Source organism: Stegostoma tigrinum, chromosome 17 (genome assembly GCF_030684315.1).
Source record: "Stegostoma tigrinum isolate sSteTig4 chromosome 17, sSteTig4.hap1, whole genome shotgun sequence".
Classification (NCBI taxonomy): domain Eukaryota; kingdom Metazoa; phylum Chordata; class Chondrichthyes; order Orectolobiformes; family Stegostomatidae; genus Stegostoma; species Stegostoma tigrinum.
Window position 1 is genome coordinate 30,241,000 of NC_081370.1, and position 17,397 is coordinate 30,258,396.

The 17,397-nt window shown below is 41.8% G+C and overlaps 1 protein-coding gene across 6 annotated transcripts in view; it reads right to left on the minus strand.

Moving 5' to 3' along the window:
- The window catches only part of tub (TUB bipartite transcription factor), a 358,157-nt gene that overhangs the window by 112,100 nt on the left and 228,660 nt on the right, over positions 1-17,397 (minus strand). The gene's annotated exons all lie outside the window — the stretch shown is intronic.

Genomic DNA, 17,397 nt, shown 5'->3' on the forward strand with positions numbered 1-17,397 from the left:
TTAATTTCAAGCATGATGTTCATTAGCATTGAAACTGGGAGGGCTACATGTAGTATTAACAAATGTGCTTTGATCTCAAAGGATGGTTTATATTTTGGGTCGGAATAATCTGGGATAATCTTTGACTAGATATCATCTCAAATTATTTCTTGTTTATGACTACTGTTTAATTTTCCACCACAAGACTCCCAGATCAAAATACAGCAGCTTTTAAACCAGCTGAATGCAATTTAAGGAAAATGCAAAAAGATTATTTATTTTAGAAAATCATTTTTGTTCAACTGATTTAGTATTGACTGTATATGGGCAATCACATTGAAGAAAGGCTGTCCTCACTTCACATTCAATGAAAATAAAATAAAGCAAAAATCCTCTAACGATCGTAAGACACTGAACAAACACCCGCACTGTGTTTTAACAACTGATGCTAATGAAGTTATAGAGTTATACAGCATGGAAACAGACCCTTTAGCCCAGCTTGTCTATGCTGACTAGGTTTCTTAAACTGAACTAGTCCCATTTGCCAGCGTTTAGCCCATATCCCTCTAAATCTTTCCTATCCATGTACCTGTCTAATTGTCTTTTAAATGTCATGATTATACCAGCCTCTAATATGTCCTCTGCCAGCTCATTCCATATACGCACCATTCTCTGTGTGAAAAAGTTGCCCGTTAGGTCCTTTTTAAATCCTTCCCCACTCACCTTAAACCTATGCCCTCCAGTTTGGGATTAGCCTAGCCAAGGGAAAAGATCTTGGCCCTTCACCTTATCTATGCCCCTTATGATTTTATAAACCTCTTTAAGGTCACCCGTTAGCATCCTATGATCCAGGGAACAAAAAGGTCCCAATCTATCCAGCGTCTCCTTATAACACAAAGCCTCCAGTCTCAGTAACATCTTTGTAAATCTTTTTTGCACACTTTCCACGTTATTAACATCCTTTCCATAGCAGGGCGACCAGAATTGTATGCAGTACTCCAAATCTGGCCTTACCAACGTCCTGTACAGCTAGAACATGACGTCCCAACTCCTATACGCAAAGGTCTGACCGATGAAGGCAACCAAGCAAAATGTCTTCTTCACCACCCTGTCTATCAGTGAAGTCACGTTCAAGGCACTATGTACTTGCAACCCATAGGTCTCTATGTTTGACAACACTCCTCAGAGGCCTACCATTAACTGTGTCCTGGTTTGTCATACCAAAATGCAAACCTTGCATTTATCTAAATTAAAATCCAGCTGCAATTCCTCCACACACTTGCCCAGCTGATGAAGATCCAGTTGTACTTCCAAATAATCTTCTTCACTATTCACTATACCACAAATTTTGGTGTCATCCACAAACTTACAAAATATGCTTCCTCTATTCTCATCCAAATTGTTTCTATAAATAAATAACAACATTGGACGCATCACTGATCCTTATAGCACACTGCTGGTCACAGGCTTCCAGCCTGAACGACAACTGTCTACCAACAGCCTCTGTCTCCTACCGTCAAGCCAATGTTCAATCTAACTGGACTGCTGTCCCTGGTTCCATGTGATCTAACCTTACTAACCAGTCTACCACATGGAACTTTGTTGAAGGCCTTATTGAAGTCCATGTATAATGTCTATTGCTCTGCCTACATCTATCTTCTTGGTTGACAAATTAATATAAAGCATTGGACTGTCAATCAGATCCCCCAAATATGAAATCACTCAATGCAAGAAGTATGCAAGAAGATGGAAACTGCCATGGGTAGGACAAAAGGAGGCTGGGAGGGCCCAAAGGAAACCTGGAAATTTTGAAAAATAATCGAAAAGATAACACTAACAGCTTTTATAAATGTATTAAAACAAAGTAATAACAGTAGTCAGGGTAACAATAGTCAGGAGTTAAGAAAGTGATTGCTGCAGAGAACACACTTCTTGTGAACAATAAAGGAATGATCAAGATATTCAACAAATATTTGTGTACCCAAGAAGTCAAATGGCATATTGCAAGCCGCTACGATTCAAATAAAAGGGTGTGAAAAATAATTTAAATCTATGAATTGTCTTTTATTGGCTAGACTGTCAAACTACAAGGACTGGACATCACAACTGCTATTAGCACTAACCAGTGGGGTAAAACAGCAACAATGAGGACTAGGGATGTAGTTTAAAGTTTGTTATATATTAATTTTCAGATATAGTTCTTGGAACTTTATGTCACTAGGAACAATTCAGAAATCACATTTGTTATTCAGTCACTTGATAAAAAAGTGTGCCTCCACAGTCTCATGAGTAAAATTTTACCCTGTCATAATTTTGGAAGCAATGTCTAAGTAAGAATACAATGGCCAGTAAATTGCAGCATAGCTCATTAATGCCTCAGCTAACATTGACCCAACTTTGTCCAACGTCCCTTGAAAACTTGATTTGAAACAAATTTATCTACCTCTGTTCTAGCATTTTCAATTGCTCAACATCCACACTCTTTTGATAGCATGGAATCAGAATTCCACCACACTTTCTGCGTGAAACAATGGTTTCCTGACCTCACATTTAAATGGTCTATCTCCAATTTTAAGACCTATGACTTTTGTTTAGATTCTATCTCTCTGCTTTTGATCTCTTTGTCCATAAATTCTGTCTTCTGCGTGCTTCTCTCTCACTTCACCTGATGAAGGTGCTATGGTCCAAAAGCTTGTGATTTTAAATAAACTTGTTTGATTGTAACCTGGTGTCTTGTGACTTCTGACTTTGTCCAGACCAGCCCAACCCTGGAAACTCCATATCATGGCTTTAATAGAGTTGACATGGGTGTCATCCAGTAGCTGGTGGGGGCCAGAGACAGCCACCGCTGTTAGGAGAGACCTGCCAAATTAAGTTGCACTTGGACAATGAACTGAACAGTGACTGGCTAACCCAAGGATCAATGACCACACAGTTGAAAGTCTCGCTTATCAAGAGCTGCTGCCAGTCTTACTGATCACTAGCACCATCAAACAGGCAGTGGCTGCTGCCAATATAACCCCCATCCAAAGCCAAATGGATCTCAGCTGAGTAATGGCAGGAGAGGTTTTCGGGCTGTGAGTGCAAGGGCAGGAGACTGATCTCAGCAGGCACTCCATTCCTGATGGTAGGGCAAGGCCATTGATAGATCATGGATCATAGAATTCCTACAGTGTGGAAACAGGCCCTTCGGCCCAACGAGTCCACACCAATCCTCAGAGCATCCCATCCAGGCCCATCCTCCTATAATCCATCTGACCACTGAACCACCATGCTGCCCCATGTATCTTTTGAGTATCTTTAAAGAAGGGACTCATCCCATGGGAGCCCACAAGCACCCGCCAAAGGTTTGCTTGTTATGCTGCTCAAAAGGCAAGACACCTACCCAGCATTAAGCTAATACCAGTGGAATGAGGCCCTTAAGTGGGCTGTACTGGGGGAGAATCTGTCCACAGGCCTTCCTGCCATGGTCTTAATTTGGGTTGAAGTGGGAAATTTGCAGGGTCCCTGTTCACCTCCAGATTGCTCTAGTAAATGTCCTCCCACTGCTAAATTCACCAAAGGTGATGGAATTAAAAATCACCCTCTATGAAGTTTGAGCCTTCCAATGATCAATGCAAGAAAGTGGAACTCTCCTTTCCGGTCATGAGACTTCATGCAAGGATCATATATTCTGTGTATGGTGTCAAGAAAATACACTTTTGTTGTTAATGTGAGGATTTTCTAAAAGGCTCACAGCTATTTACTATCTAAACAAAGTGCATAATGCCAGTCAAAACAATGGATATAATGGCCAGAGCCATGGGTTGGGATTTTATATCAACATTCCCCCAAACATGCAGCAGATTTGCATTTGGGAGTGGGAAGTAAAATCAAGTTGCATGAGGAATGAGGGATTGTTGTCTAACTGCCTCCATGAGATTTTACCTCTGGGTAGTCAGGACTGGCTTCTAGTTTAAGTGAGGTGACCCTCCCCTTCTGGCACCCTGTACCAAACATAGGACCAACCAGAAGACTGTTTGCACTCTCATCCCTGAACCTGGCCTCGTGTTCCCCAACCTGGGCCTGTCTGACTGGTCTAGGTGAAGTTGCCCACTCATATGCTTGTCCAGTGTTTATTGTTGCTCCTTGATGGAGACTGGCAGCAGTGCTTTCTGGCCATCAGAGACAGGGTTTGCTCCTTCTTCTGAGCCAGTGGGCAGACCATCATCTCTGCTTTCAATTCCAGCCTTTTAACCTAAACATAACAGGAGGAGGCCCATTTAGCCCGTTGAATCCATGTTCATTCTGGACAGGGCAATCCAGCCAGCCCCATTCACCCTAGGTACAGCAAGGTACTGAAGTTAGCTATCTTAATCACTATGTACTTGTATTTAGTTTGTACTTGTATTTATTTTCTTACAAGTAGATTTTTCATAAAAAAATGTTATAGATTAACTCCTCTACCAAATCAAACCTAAAATGAAAGGGAAGAGCAGTTTAGGGACAGGGAATAAGGTCATTGACTGAGCAGTTAACATACATATTGTTTGCTCAATGCTTTCAAACATTTTTCTCCCATTTTTCTAATATTCTCCACAACATTTTTACATAATAATTTTAGATCACAATGTGGGACCCTACTGTTCATCAAAATAACGCATGCATTGTGAAAGTCAGCCTCATAGTCACATAGAGAGGTTTTCAAAGCAATCTGTCTTACAAGGAAGAGGAGAAACTAGGGCAGAGAAATGTCATTTGGCCAAGTTCAGAGACAGCTCTTCCCCAAGGACTGAAGTGCATTGTTGATAATAACTATAGCATCTGCCATCTCTCTTGCTGAAAATGAGCAAAAGGGCAGGGACCAAATAATTAAGAATTTCTTTCATAGTGAATATCTGGTTCTCTGCATGGATCAAAATTGGATCCCCAGAAATTTTTAAGATTTATATCGATAGCAAAACCATAATCACAGCCGCGGTCTCACTGCCAAGTGTTAGCGACAAACCTATGTAAGAGTCCTTGTATATAAACCCACATAAATATTTATGTAACATCAATGTTTCAGCTCCTGCCCATCTCTGTTCCCAGTACTGGAGGAGTCTCGGATTCTTGCCCTTTGACTCAGAACTCCCTGGATCTCAATGGCACCACTAATGGCTTAGCAAAAACTGCAGTTTGAGTAAATGGATGTTGATACAGGATCCCAACACAACAACCCAGCACCCCATTGCCATGATGGCAGGTGCTAGAACATCAGCAAGTCCTAACTAGTTGCTCAGTTTCAGGATGGATAGCAGGTCCATCTCACGAGCTAGCAGTTGGAAACAAAGACCACATCAATTACCAGAAAGACTTTTATGCAGTTTCAACAGTCAATACCTCAAGCAGTCTGGTTATTCAGGTAGCACCTGAACTTTACATCCAACTCAAAGTACAGCTCATGACTCAGTTTAATGCATCATCTAAAGGACAGCAGATTTGGTGTGGCAGCAACCCTTTTGTTTTACATTGAAATGTTAGGTTATAGTATGTACTCATCTGCAGTGTGGAGTTTGGAATTTGAACTACAGTGTCCTGACTCAGATGTGGAAGTGTAACCGATTGGGTGAGACACAAGCTAAGAGCATACACTTTACACTTTGTCATCGAGTGAGAAATCAAGGCAGAAATCACTACACCCACCATGACATAGCTTGAGATTAAGGATCTATAAGACTGTTCTGATCAACCTTGGCCAGCAGCAATGATCTATAAAATCTCACCACCTCGTCTTACTTAACGCCTGCCATTACTGTCTGAATTTTTCTGGCTGTCCAAGATATCAGGCTGGCTGATACAGGATTTCATTCATTAGAAGGAATATAGTAAAGAAAATCTTGAAAACATATTGCTCATACTTGTACTATGTGTCGAAGTAAACAAAATAAATTGGGCCAGTCTGTTTCATTTACAGGTTTTTCTGTCTTTTCCTTCTGCACAATGACTTAATTAGAATCCTAATCATATATGAACCTACTATGCTTAATGAAATCTGATCAACAAAAATCAGTACAGAATTCACCTTATTGACACTGTATGGTTCTCACATTCGGAGAGTCACAAGAAGGCCAAAATAAAAGACAAAGGACAACGTACTATGGGAGATATTTTACCAACCCTGGCTGCTGGGCTGAGAATGGGATGGACTTGTGTTGGTAAATTCTGGCTAACCACCCTTGGAGGGTTACCCAATGCCATTCTGCTGTCTGGCCCATTTTACCATTGGTGGGAATGGAATCAGCAGCAGCTACTGCCACAAAGGGAGACAAGCCACCAGCAACAACCAGCAGCTTCCCAAAATGGGAAGGCCATCACACCCAGAGGTTTCACAGCCCAAGGATGGAGCCCATGGCAACAATGGTAGTCCCTGCCACCCGAATGCTATCCCTGGAAGGGTTAGCCTTCATCAGGGCCTGCGTACCTGTAAAGCTGCAGCAGTGAAATGTCTTCTACAATGAGAAGGCCGTTCAATATAGGTGCCTGGCCATTCATTCTCCTCACAGCCTCAGCAGCAGCAACCTTTCCTGGTGGCCTGTGGTGTTCTGAGGCTGCAGCATGAAAAACAAGCCGAATCAGATGCCATCAAAGAGGCTGCCACTAGGAAGATTGCCACTGTGGTCACACAATCTGTTCAGATGGGGTCAAGTCCTGCACTTGATCCCATAGGCCCAGAGCCTGGACTCCTGGCAGTGGTGGTGCCCGGAGCAAGGTTTCCCGGCAGCAATAGACCTGGAGCCTGGATTCTTCAATAGTATGCCTGGAGCAGGGACTCCTGGAGGCATAAATTCAGAGCGTGGACTCTTGGCAACAGCAGTGCCTAGAGCAGATAATGCTGGCAGTGGGAGGCCTGAAGCCTGGATTCCTGGCAGCAGCAGCTACAGAGCCAGGGTTACCTGAGATATCAGCATCATCGTAGCTATTTCCAGAGAAGCGACTCCTTGAGGATCAGAACACCTTGCAGAAGCCTTGACATTGTACTTGAAACCCCAATTTGAATAGAAGATGAACACTTAATGAAATAATGTAGTTTTATCCTTATTGTAACTCAAAATGATGCTGCACTGTGGAGACAAAACACTTTTCGCCACGTTTCCAAGATACTGGTGACAATAAATCATTTATTTATTCAATTGTCATGGCCTAGCTCCCATCTGGTAAAATTCCAGCCAGTATTTCGCTGCTTCGCTCAAAAAAATAGAAATATACAGTGATGAAGAGGAATGGGAAGCAACAGAAACAAATATAGATTTAACTGTCAGATACAGGGAATGGTTATATCGTAAGATGGTACTCTCGAAAAAGCCAATGTGACATTCAAATACAATGGAAGATCCTCCATGCAATCAACTTAGCAAGCATTTTTTTTATATAGGTCAACACAGAAAGAAATTTAACCTTTTAACTTGAAAAATTCAAAAAATCTGCAGGCAGAGCTTGGTATCCTTTGTGGAATAGCACAGTGGGTGCTGATGGGAAACACTTCAAATTGTTCAAAAGCAGTCCTGAGCTAGACAGGGGCTGAAAGAAAACAGCATCTCACAGCAATACAAAGAATTGCTTGCTATCAATTTATCGCTTCCTGAGGGCTGTTCTATTCTTGGTTAAGTCTGGTGTGGCAGGTCATGCAGCAGGGTTGGGATTTTATTATGGTCAAATGTTTCGGGGCAGGGTGCAGGAGGTGAGGGAGGTGGGGATAACTGTGGAGTCAGGTCCACCATCTGGCATAGGGCTGCTGCACGCAGAGCCAGGCTGTATGAAGGGCTGGCCTTGGTGCGCTCGCATTTCTCCCCAGCTTTCCCCAGTCTTCACTACTCAAACAATCCATATCACACCAACCCATGCCACCTCATGACCCAATTACCCCCAATGGCTCTTCAAATCCTCCATGCCAAGCCATGTCCCTCTACTTGCCATCATTGACTTTCATAGTGCCAATGCCAACGTAGGTCCAACTTAACCGACTGGCCTGGCAAACCTCAGGATCCATGCTGGTATAAAATATAACAAAATTCTCCCACCTACTGATGGATTCACTGCATGAAGAAAGAACTCCAGCTCAGAGAAAAAAGCATTTATTACATCTAACTTACTTGAACTATTAAATCTCTAACAATTTACACAAATGACATTTCCATTCAATTTATGCACTTTTTCACACACGTTCCAGTCTATTTTTAATAATCCCAAAGAGCTTTGGGCATCTCACAAAGGTGGCTGTACTTTCATATGTCCAGTTGCATCCTGCAGTTTAAAAAATAATTGCTTTTTCACCATCTCGAGAAAAAATATGAGGACTATTTTTAAAGGGTGTGTGCAGATCTTTCTTAGAGAGGGATCCTTGCCAAATTACAGATTGATCAACAGCTCTAAGTACTTGTAAGTACTCAGTACTACTAAAGTCTTTGAAATGGCCAAGAATTCAAAAGTTTACTTTCATAAGAGATGAAAGAGTCACATAGAGTGACTTATGTTATCAATGAGTGTGTTTTATTTAAAATAGTGAATCCATTGACAGGGACTTTGGCTGTGAATTTTCCTTTTGAGACTAAAAGTGGGCGGGTGGGTTAGATGGTAAATAACTCACCACATCACAGGCCTCAACAGTGGTATCCCAACTCAACAGGAGCTGCCAGCAAATCGGAAACTGGTATATTCTGGGTCTTAAAGACCATCTGTCGAGACTTACTATTCATGGATTCAAGAGGAAGAAAGTAAGTCTTTTTCTTTTGATTCTTATAGCATGAAGTAGAGGGGGGTAACAAGGATGGTACAGTCAGAGGGTGAATTTCAGACGTCATTTGCTTTTCCTCAGCCCTTGTTTGCAATTGGCTCCAGGTTGGAGCAAATGGAGGCATCTGCAAACTTGGAAACAGATCTCCCCGATGACCGAGTCGGGAAATCAGCGATTTTTCTCACCTGCTGAGAAGGCAGATAACTGGAGAGGTCCTTAAGTGACCACCATCTGGCCGCATTAGGGCCTTAATTGTTGGCGCATGCAGAAAGTCCTGAATGGATCTTCTTGCCTGGCACTTAATTGCTGAGATGGAGATAAGCAGATAAAGAGATAAGGAGATAAATGTCTCTCCAAGGCCAACTTGTCCAGGGAGGGTAACATTGCGTACTTAGGATATTATCTCAGCATAGAGCCTGGGGTCTGACCCCAGTAAATCTTGAGTGAGTTGGCACAAAGATTGTAACAGTAATGATTAGTGGATTGAGGGTATGTGTTAGCATGGGCTAGCTGTAAATTCACAGATTGGCTTGGAGCATGGAAGTGGATGGAGGGACACAACTTAACATGGAGGGTATAAGGGGTCACAAGGGGAACATAAGGTGGCAAGGGTTAGAATGGGAAGTCTGTGGAGAAGGAAAGAAGGGCCATGAGGGGCACAAGCTGGAGGACACCTTGGTCTTATTTCTTTTAAACAGCTGCAACAAAGTCCCAAAGCATCAAGCCAAACCTCTTAAGCAGGCCACCCCCACCCACGTCAGCCTTTTGACCACATCCAAGCACTTACTCAGGGGCCAACAAATGGTGCAATACCAGTTATCATCTAACCTCACCCCACAGCAGAACAAAAATCCGTCTGTCAAGAGCATTTTCTCCAGATTCTGCACTCCCAACTTGGGAGCAAATTTAAGCCTGTGTGTCAGTAGGGAAGAAGCAGGCAAATGTAATGCTGCATACTTTAAATAATCTAGCTATCAAGAAAATAATTTACAACTAGTTTCATAGAACACCATCAGCTTGGGATTCAATTAACATCGGCTGACGCTCACTCCAGTGCTGAGCAAGTGTTGCATTATTGAAGGTGCTTTTTCTTGACTGATATGTAGAACTGAGGTCCTACATGTTTGTTCAAAGTTAAAGATCTCACATAACCACTCCAAGGAGTGCAATCACTTTACAGAATCACAAAGTTGTTATAGTGCAGAAGGAGATCATTTAGTCATTGTGTATGTACTGGCTCTGTGACCATTTTAACTTAGTGACAAATTCCTTACTTTTCCCCATAGCTCTGCATGCTCTTTTCAGCTTAGGAATCATCTAATGCCCTCTTGAATGCTTCATTTGAACCTGTTTCCACTACACTCCCAGGCAGTATATGTCAAATCAAGACTACTCGCTATGTGAAGAAATATTTCTCACTTCATGTTTTCCTCCTTTGCAAAACACTCCATACTTAGGCCCTACGGTTTTCAATCCTTAGACCATAAGACCATAAGACCATAAGTCATAGGAGTGGAAGTAAGGACATTCGGCCCATCAAGTCCACTCCGCCATTTAAATCATGGCTGATGGGCATTTCAACTCCACTTCCCTGCACTCTCCCCGTAGACCTTGATTCCTTGTGAGATCAAGAATTTGTCGATCTCTGCTTTGAAGGCATCCAACATCCCGGCCTCCACTGCACTCCGTGGCAATGAATTCCACAAGCCCACCACTCTCTGGCTGAAGAAATGTTGTCTCATTTCAGTTTTAAATTTACCCCCTCTAATTTTAAGGCTGTGTCCACGGGTCCTAGTCTCCCCGCCTAACGGAAACAACTTCCTAGCGTCCACCCCTTCTAAACCATACATTATCTTGTAAGTTTCTATTAGATCTCCCCTCAACCTTCTAAACTCTAATGAGTACAATCCCAGGATTCTTAACCGTTCATCATACGTTAAACCTACCATTCCAGAGATCATCTGTGTGAATCTCCGCTGGACACGCTCCAGGGCTAGTATATCCTTCCTGAGGTGTGGGGCCCAAAATTGGACATAAACCCTTATTCAAGCAGGAAGTTTTTCTCCCGATCTGCTCTATTTAGACCCCTCGTGATTTTGAAGATTTCCATCAACTCTCCCCATAGCCTTCCTCTGCTCCAAGGGAAATAGTTTCAACTTCTCAAATCCACTCTCTCAACTGAAGTTACTTGTTGCTGGAAGCATACTCATAAACCTCTTCTGCACTGTTATAATGTATTCACATCTCTCTTATAGCATGGCACCCAGAACTATATATAATATCCCACCTGAGGTCTAGCCCGTGTTGTACATAATATCAGCATAATCCCCTGCTCTTGTATTCTATATCCCTATTAATAATGCCTAGTTACTGTATGCTTTTTCTGTGTAAAACAACTTTCTACCTGCCATAGTTAATGCTTATGTACACGTACACCCAAGACTGTCTGATCCACCCTAAGAATAATATCCTTTATTTTGTAATTTTCCATGTTCTTTGTACCAAAGTGCATTGCTTCACATTTCTCAATAATGAACTTCTGCCAACTATCCACCCTCTCCACTAATTTGGCAATGGCTTTTTGAAGTTTGACACGGTCTTCCTCATAGCACACAATTCTTCCAAGTTTTGTGTTGTCACCATACTATGAAATTGATTCTTGCCTACCAAGATCAAGATCGTATATCATATGGAAAAACGAGCATTCTGTTATAAACTCTGTCGAACTCCACCACAATTGAAAATCCCGCCAACCTGAAAAATAGCAATTAACCATTACTCCCTGCCCCTTGTTACTCAGCCAATTTTGTATCCACGTTGCTACTGATCCTTTTATTTCATTCCCGAGAACATCCCTCATCAGCTGCTTTTCCCAGGGTTTTAGTGAATATTTTGCCCATAGCCAACACTGCCAAGAACAGAATACAACAACAGTTGAGCCCTCCACAACACAGTAGATTGCAGGGTGACAAATAAAATATAAATACTACCCCTCTGATGCTGCCTGGCTTGCTGTGTTCCTCCAGCTCTGCACTGTATTACCTCTGACTCCTGCATCTGCAGTTCTCGCTAACTCTGGCAGTTGTTACACTGTTTCATCATAATGAGACAATAAAGAGGAGTTTATTGGTATTTCTGACAGTATAAGGAGAGTGATAAAGCTTGATGCCAATTTGGGACCTTTGATGCTACACTGTAGAAATGTAAATCTACCCTTTATTCCTTTATTTGTATTTGTATTTTTGGATAGGATTGACAACGTCTTTCTTTATTTCAATAAAAGCAAAATACTGAGAATGCTAAAAATCTGAAACAAACAATCTGCATTTGTTCTTTTCACATTTCTGTGTTGATGAAAATTACTCTTGATCAAGGTCAGAGTATTAGCTCTGCATGTATCCATAGTGTGTCTAACCTTAGAAAGCTTGACACAGGTGCTGGTTATCAAAGAAGAAATTATTCTAAGCCATAACATCCCTCAAGTTAAAAAGCACTAAATTCTCTTCAATTCTTTTAAAACACTTGCTCAATTACATGTATCTGCCATGAAACAAACATTTTGGTACTTGGGTAAAGAGTGATGTTGTGTTATGACAGATTGACCCTGAACCTGTATATACAGTTCCCCAAATCTTTGGTCTCACAGAGGAGATAATTTTCCAAAATGAGATTAAGATCAGAAGATGTACTAATTCAGGATATTCTGATCAATTTCCTGGTGAAACCTCACAGGCATATAACAACAAACCAGGAAGGCATCATTGGATACATCATACAGAAACAGGCCATTCATCTGAAACGGTCCATGCCAGCATTTATGCTCCACTGGAGCCTCCTCCCATCTTTTCTCATTTAAATGTATCATTTCCCATTTCCTTCAGATTTTTACTTCAAATTCACTTGAATGCATTTGGTCTATTCACTTGAATCTCTCTGTGTAGCAAGTTCCACATTCTGACCACTCTTTGGGTAAGAAGAGTTTTTTCTGAATTTCCTTTTTACATTTATTTGTGGCAATATCAATGGCCTTTAGTTATGCTCTTCATCGCATAAGGAAATAATCTCTCTGCGTCCAATCTATCAAATTCATAATTTCAAAAATCACTATTACATCAAACCAAAGTCCTTTTTCTCCAATTCAAAAGAGATCCTGCTTGCCTATCATTTCCTAATATATATGCCACACATTTCTCATATTATCCTAATGTAAATCTTCTTTTCATCTTTTCTATCACCTCAGTAGCCTTCTTTGTAATATGTGGACCGGAACTGGTGTAGTTTTTCCATCTTTCTACATAGGTTTAGCCTAACTCCCAAACTTCCAAATCAATTTCACTATAAATGAAGCTTCATGCTTGGTTTGCTTTATTAAAAAGAAATATCCTGTGACTCAACATTTAGCAATTAATTATTAATCCTCAAAGATCACTTTGTCCTTAAACCCCATCGAAATAATGTAACCTCACTCTTCTTATCAAAATATACAGCCTCACATTTATCTTTGTTGAACTTCATTTCCAATTATTAGCCTGCTCTGCAAGGTTCACAATCCTCCCCTGTAATTTTGTGGCAGTCCTTCACAATATTGACTATAGCCCTCAATTTGATGTGACCCACAAATTTAGAAATTATGTTTTTGATTATGAAATCCATTTTGATTTAATCCAAATTGTGAATACCATTAGTTTCAGCAAGGATCCTCATGGAAAAGCACTTCCCACGTTCCACTGCCACAAAGAAAACATTCCTGCTTTATTTCTATCAATGTGAACTGGGTGGATAGTAAGTACACAAACTCTGTATAAACTGCATTTCTCAGAAATGATCGTCTGTAGTGTCTGCAGAGAGTTTCACAGTACTTCTGCTAAACTCATGACAGTTGAATGGGTGAAGAAATGTCCAATCAATGTCAGAACTAATACAATTGGTCAGTTATACCTCAGGCCTTTTCTTTGTAAAAGGGGTAATGTGGGAGCAATGTTATGTTTGTAGAATATTGTCAATGATTAAAACTGACACATAATACAAGGTTAAAAGGCAAGCTGAAAGCAGCCACCATGACAGCCAACTCCATCAGAAGTATACATTGCCTCATGTCTCACAGAGGGCAGAAATTTAAATTGGGTGCAGTGCATATCATCCATAACGTGCACAGTGGCAACTTGCCAAGGTCTGTCATAGCCTCCAACACCTTGAAGGACATGGACAGCAGGTGGAAGTGCAATGGTAACCTCCACATTCAACCTCAATCACACATCCTCCTGGCAAAGGTGCATAATTATCATTCGTTCATCAGTACTGAGTCAAAAACCGAAAACTCTGAACCCAAAACGATATGGGACAGCCTTCACCACTCAGACAGTAACAACACAAAATGAGGGAGCGCATACTGTTCTCTTAACAATAACTAGGCCTAGGTAATATATGCCAGCCTTACCAATGGGATCCATGTTGCGAGGATAAATATGAAAAAAGTTGAGCTAACAAGGTGTAGAGCTGGATGATCACAGCAGGCCAAGCAGCATCAGAGGAGTAGGAAAAGCTGATTCCCTTTGACAGTGAGAGCAACTAATTCATTTAAGACCAGTCTAATTTCAAACATCTTATGCAGTTCATTGTAATTTGAACTTGATTCAAGAAAATGCACTTCTTCAGATTTTAAGACAACAACCTATATATGAGCATTCAACAGCTCAACCTTCACTTAAAAACTCCATTTTTATTACTTCATCTGGACTACTCTGCTATAAACCAGATTCTAACTGATTCTTTTCTCATAGGTATCATTAAAAAGAATTTCTAAATTATGTTTTCAAATTGATATGAGATATTTACACTTTGCAAAATAAAGGCTATAAATAAAACCTCTTGTCAAAACTATCATTAAGTGAAATAACTGCAATGCACTTTTGAGGACGAAGATTTCCTTTGTGTGCAATGCTTAACAAAGTGATCAATCCACTCATAAAGCACGCATTTATCATTTAGTTACAAGTATTTTACAAGGAAAATCTTCCCCCAGTGAATTAAATGCCACTCTACTGGTACTTTTTATTGAATGAATTGCAGTCCTTAATTTGAATTAAGTAACCAGTTTGTGGATTGACTAGTGAATTTCTGAAATGGCAGGTTTACTTCAAAGCGTTAATTTTGTGTGAATGCTCATGACTATGAATTTGCAGCCTGTTCAATATTTCACACCTTGAGAATCATATCTGAAGTCCTACGAGATTTCTGTAACTGGAGCTCCTGTGTTTTAGCAGCTGTCATCAATAACATTACAAGACATTTTAGATTTTGTCCAAGAATTTCATCTTCAGGTGGATATAAGCAAACATCATTTGATTTCCAAAGCTTTACAGTTAAAACCATTGAGCAGTGCCACTGCAACCAGTTGGATACATGTGAAGTAGAACATTCTGTTGTGAAAAATGTACAAGTACTACAGGCACAACGCAGGGTTCCCTATTGAACTCAGATTCCATCACTAGGAAATCGCACACAAAACTTCATGCAGTCATCCACCTGGATAATGAAGTGATATTGCCCCCAATCCTTGGCATGCAGCTATTCAAACAAGGGGAAAGTTTAATTCACTCTGGCAGAAAAGGAACAGCTAGGGGGACCAGTTCGAATAAAGAAGCTCCACTTCCAGCTCCACTTCCCTAATTCCCCACTTGGCAACTGGTGAGTCTTCCCCCAGACTTCGACAGCAGCTCAAATAGGATCCAGCAGTTAAAATTTGCCAGGGCCACAGACACAAATACCTGGCAGCAGTGCACCTGACTGTGGTAACTTTGAAACGGGGATTAGAAACATAAACCAAATGAACCGCGGATGCTGTAAATCAGGAATAAAAATAGTAGTTGCTGGACAAGCTCATCAGGCCTGGCAGCATCTGTGAAGAAAAAAATAAGAGTTAACACTTTGGGCTCAGTTCCCACAGACCTCATCTCTTCCTATCTTGACTCAGTCTTCTCTCCCCTGGTCCAGTCCCTGCTCATGTACATCCATGATTCCTCTGACACCTTATGGCCGGTTTCAAAATTTCCAGTTTGCAGGTTCTAGCTGCCTCCTCTTTACCTTGGATTTGCAATCCCTTTACACATCCATCCCCTACCAAAAGGGTCTTAGGGCCCTATGCTTCTTCCTGGAGCAAAGACCTGAAACATCCCCACCCACCACCACCCTTCTCCGCTTGGCCAAGCTCGTCCTCACCCTCATCAACTTCTCCTTTAACTCGTTTCATTTTTTTCAGGTTCAGAGGGGCTGCTGTGGGTACCCGCATGGGCCTAGTTCTGCCTGTCCCTTCATGGGGTATGGGGAACATTCCTTGTTCCAGTCCTATCCAGCCCCCACCCACAACTCTTTCTCTGATAAATCAATGCTGCTTCACTCTTGGAAAAGCTCATTGATTTCATTTCCAGTTTCCACCCTGCCCTCACTTTCCCCTGGCCTACCTCTGACTCCTCCCTTCCCTTCCTCGACATCTCTGTTTATATTTCTCAGGATAGACTGGCTACTGATATCCACTATAAACCCACCGACTCCCACAGCCTCCTGGACTGTAATCCTCGCACCCTGCTTCCTGTAAAGACTCCAACCCATTCTCTCAGTCCCTCCGACTCAGTCCTCTACGTTCAGATGAGGCCGACTTCGACAAGGGAGCGTCCGAAATGTCCACCTTCTTCCTCAACCAAGGATTCCCCAACACTGCTGGTGGGTTGGACCTGTTTGATGCCTCTGTCATCTCCTGCACTTCCAACCTCACCCCTTCTCTTTTCTCCTGCAATAGCGAGAGGGTTCGCCTGCTCCTTATCCACCATCCCAACAGCAGCCACATCCAGAAGATCATCAGACACCATTTCCACCACCTCCAGTGATATGCTACCACCAGATACATATTCCCCTCGCCCCCCCTTGTCTGCCTTCCGCAGAGGCCGTTCCTTCCAGGACACCCTGGTCCACACTTCCTTCATCCCCAAACACCACCCCACCAGCCTATGGTACCTTCCCCTGTAACCGGTGAAGGTACAACACCTGCCCATTTATTTCTTCTCCTCCCAATATCCAAGGGCCCAAACATACCTTTGCTGCTCATAATGTGGTCTTCTCTACATGGGGGAAATGAAACGCAGACTGGGTGACCGCTTTGCAGAGGATCTAAGTTCTGCTCACAAAAAAGACCCTGAGCTACCTGTTACCTGCTACTTTAACACATCACCCTCTTCCCTGGCCAACATCTCTGTCTCTAGTCTTCTCTCTCTTCGGGCTCTATCCTATCGTTTATTCCCCACTCCAACCCCTCCCTATTTTCGGCACATGAACCGACGTTTTCCCAGCTACCATCAGTTCTGAGGAAAGGTCACTGGGCATGAAATGTTAGCTCTGATGTTTTCTTCACAGATGCTGCCAGACCTGTTAAGCTTTTCCAGCAATTTCTGTTTTTGTTCAGGAATTAGAAACAGCCTTGTTGTGCTGACAATTGACTACGCTATGAAAAGCCTTGATTTGCTGATCAGTAGCCAAGGAAATTACCTCCAGAATATTACGAAAAGTCAAGATTCTTCTTTAGCTGAACGTAATTCAAGAGATTTCCTATTTTCTTCTCTGCTTAATGCCTAGCTGATGAAACTATGGAAATACACAGCTTTGAATTATGTAAA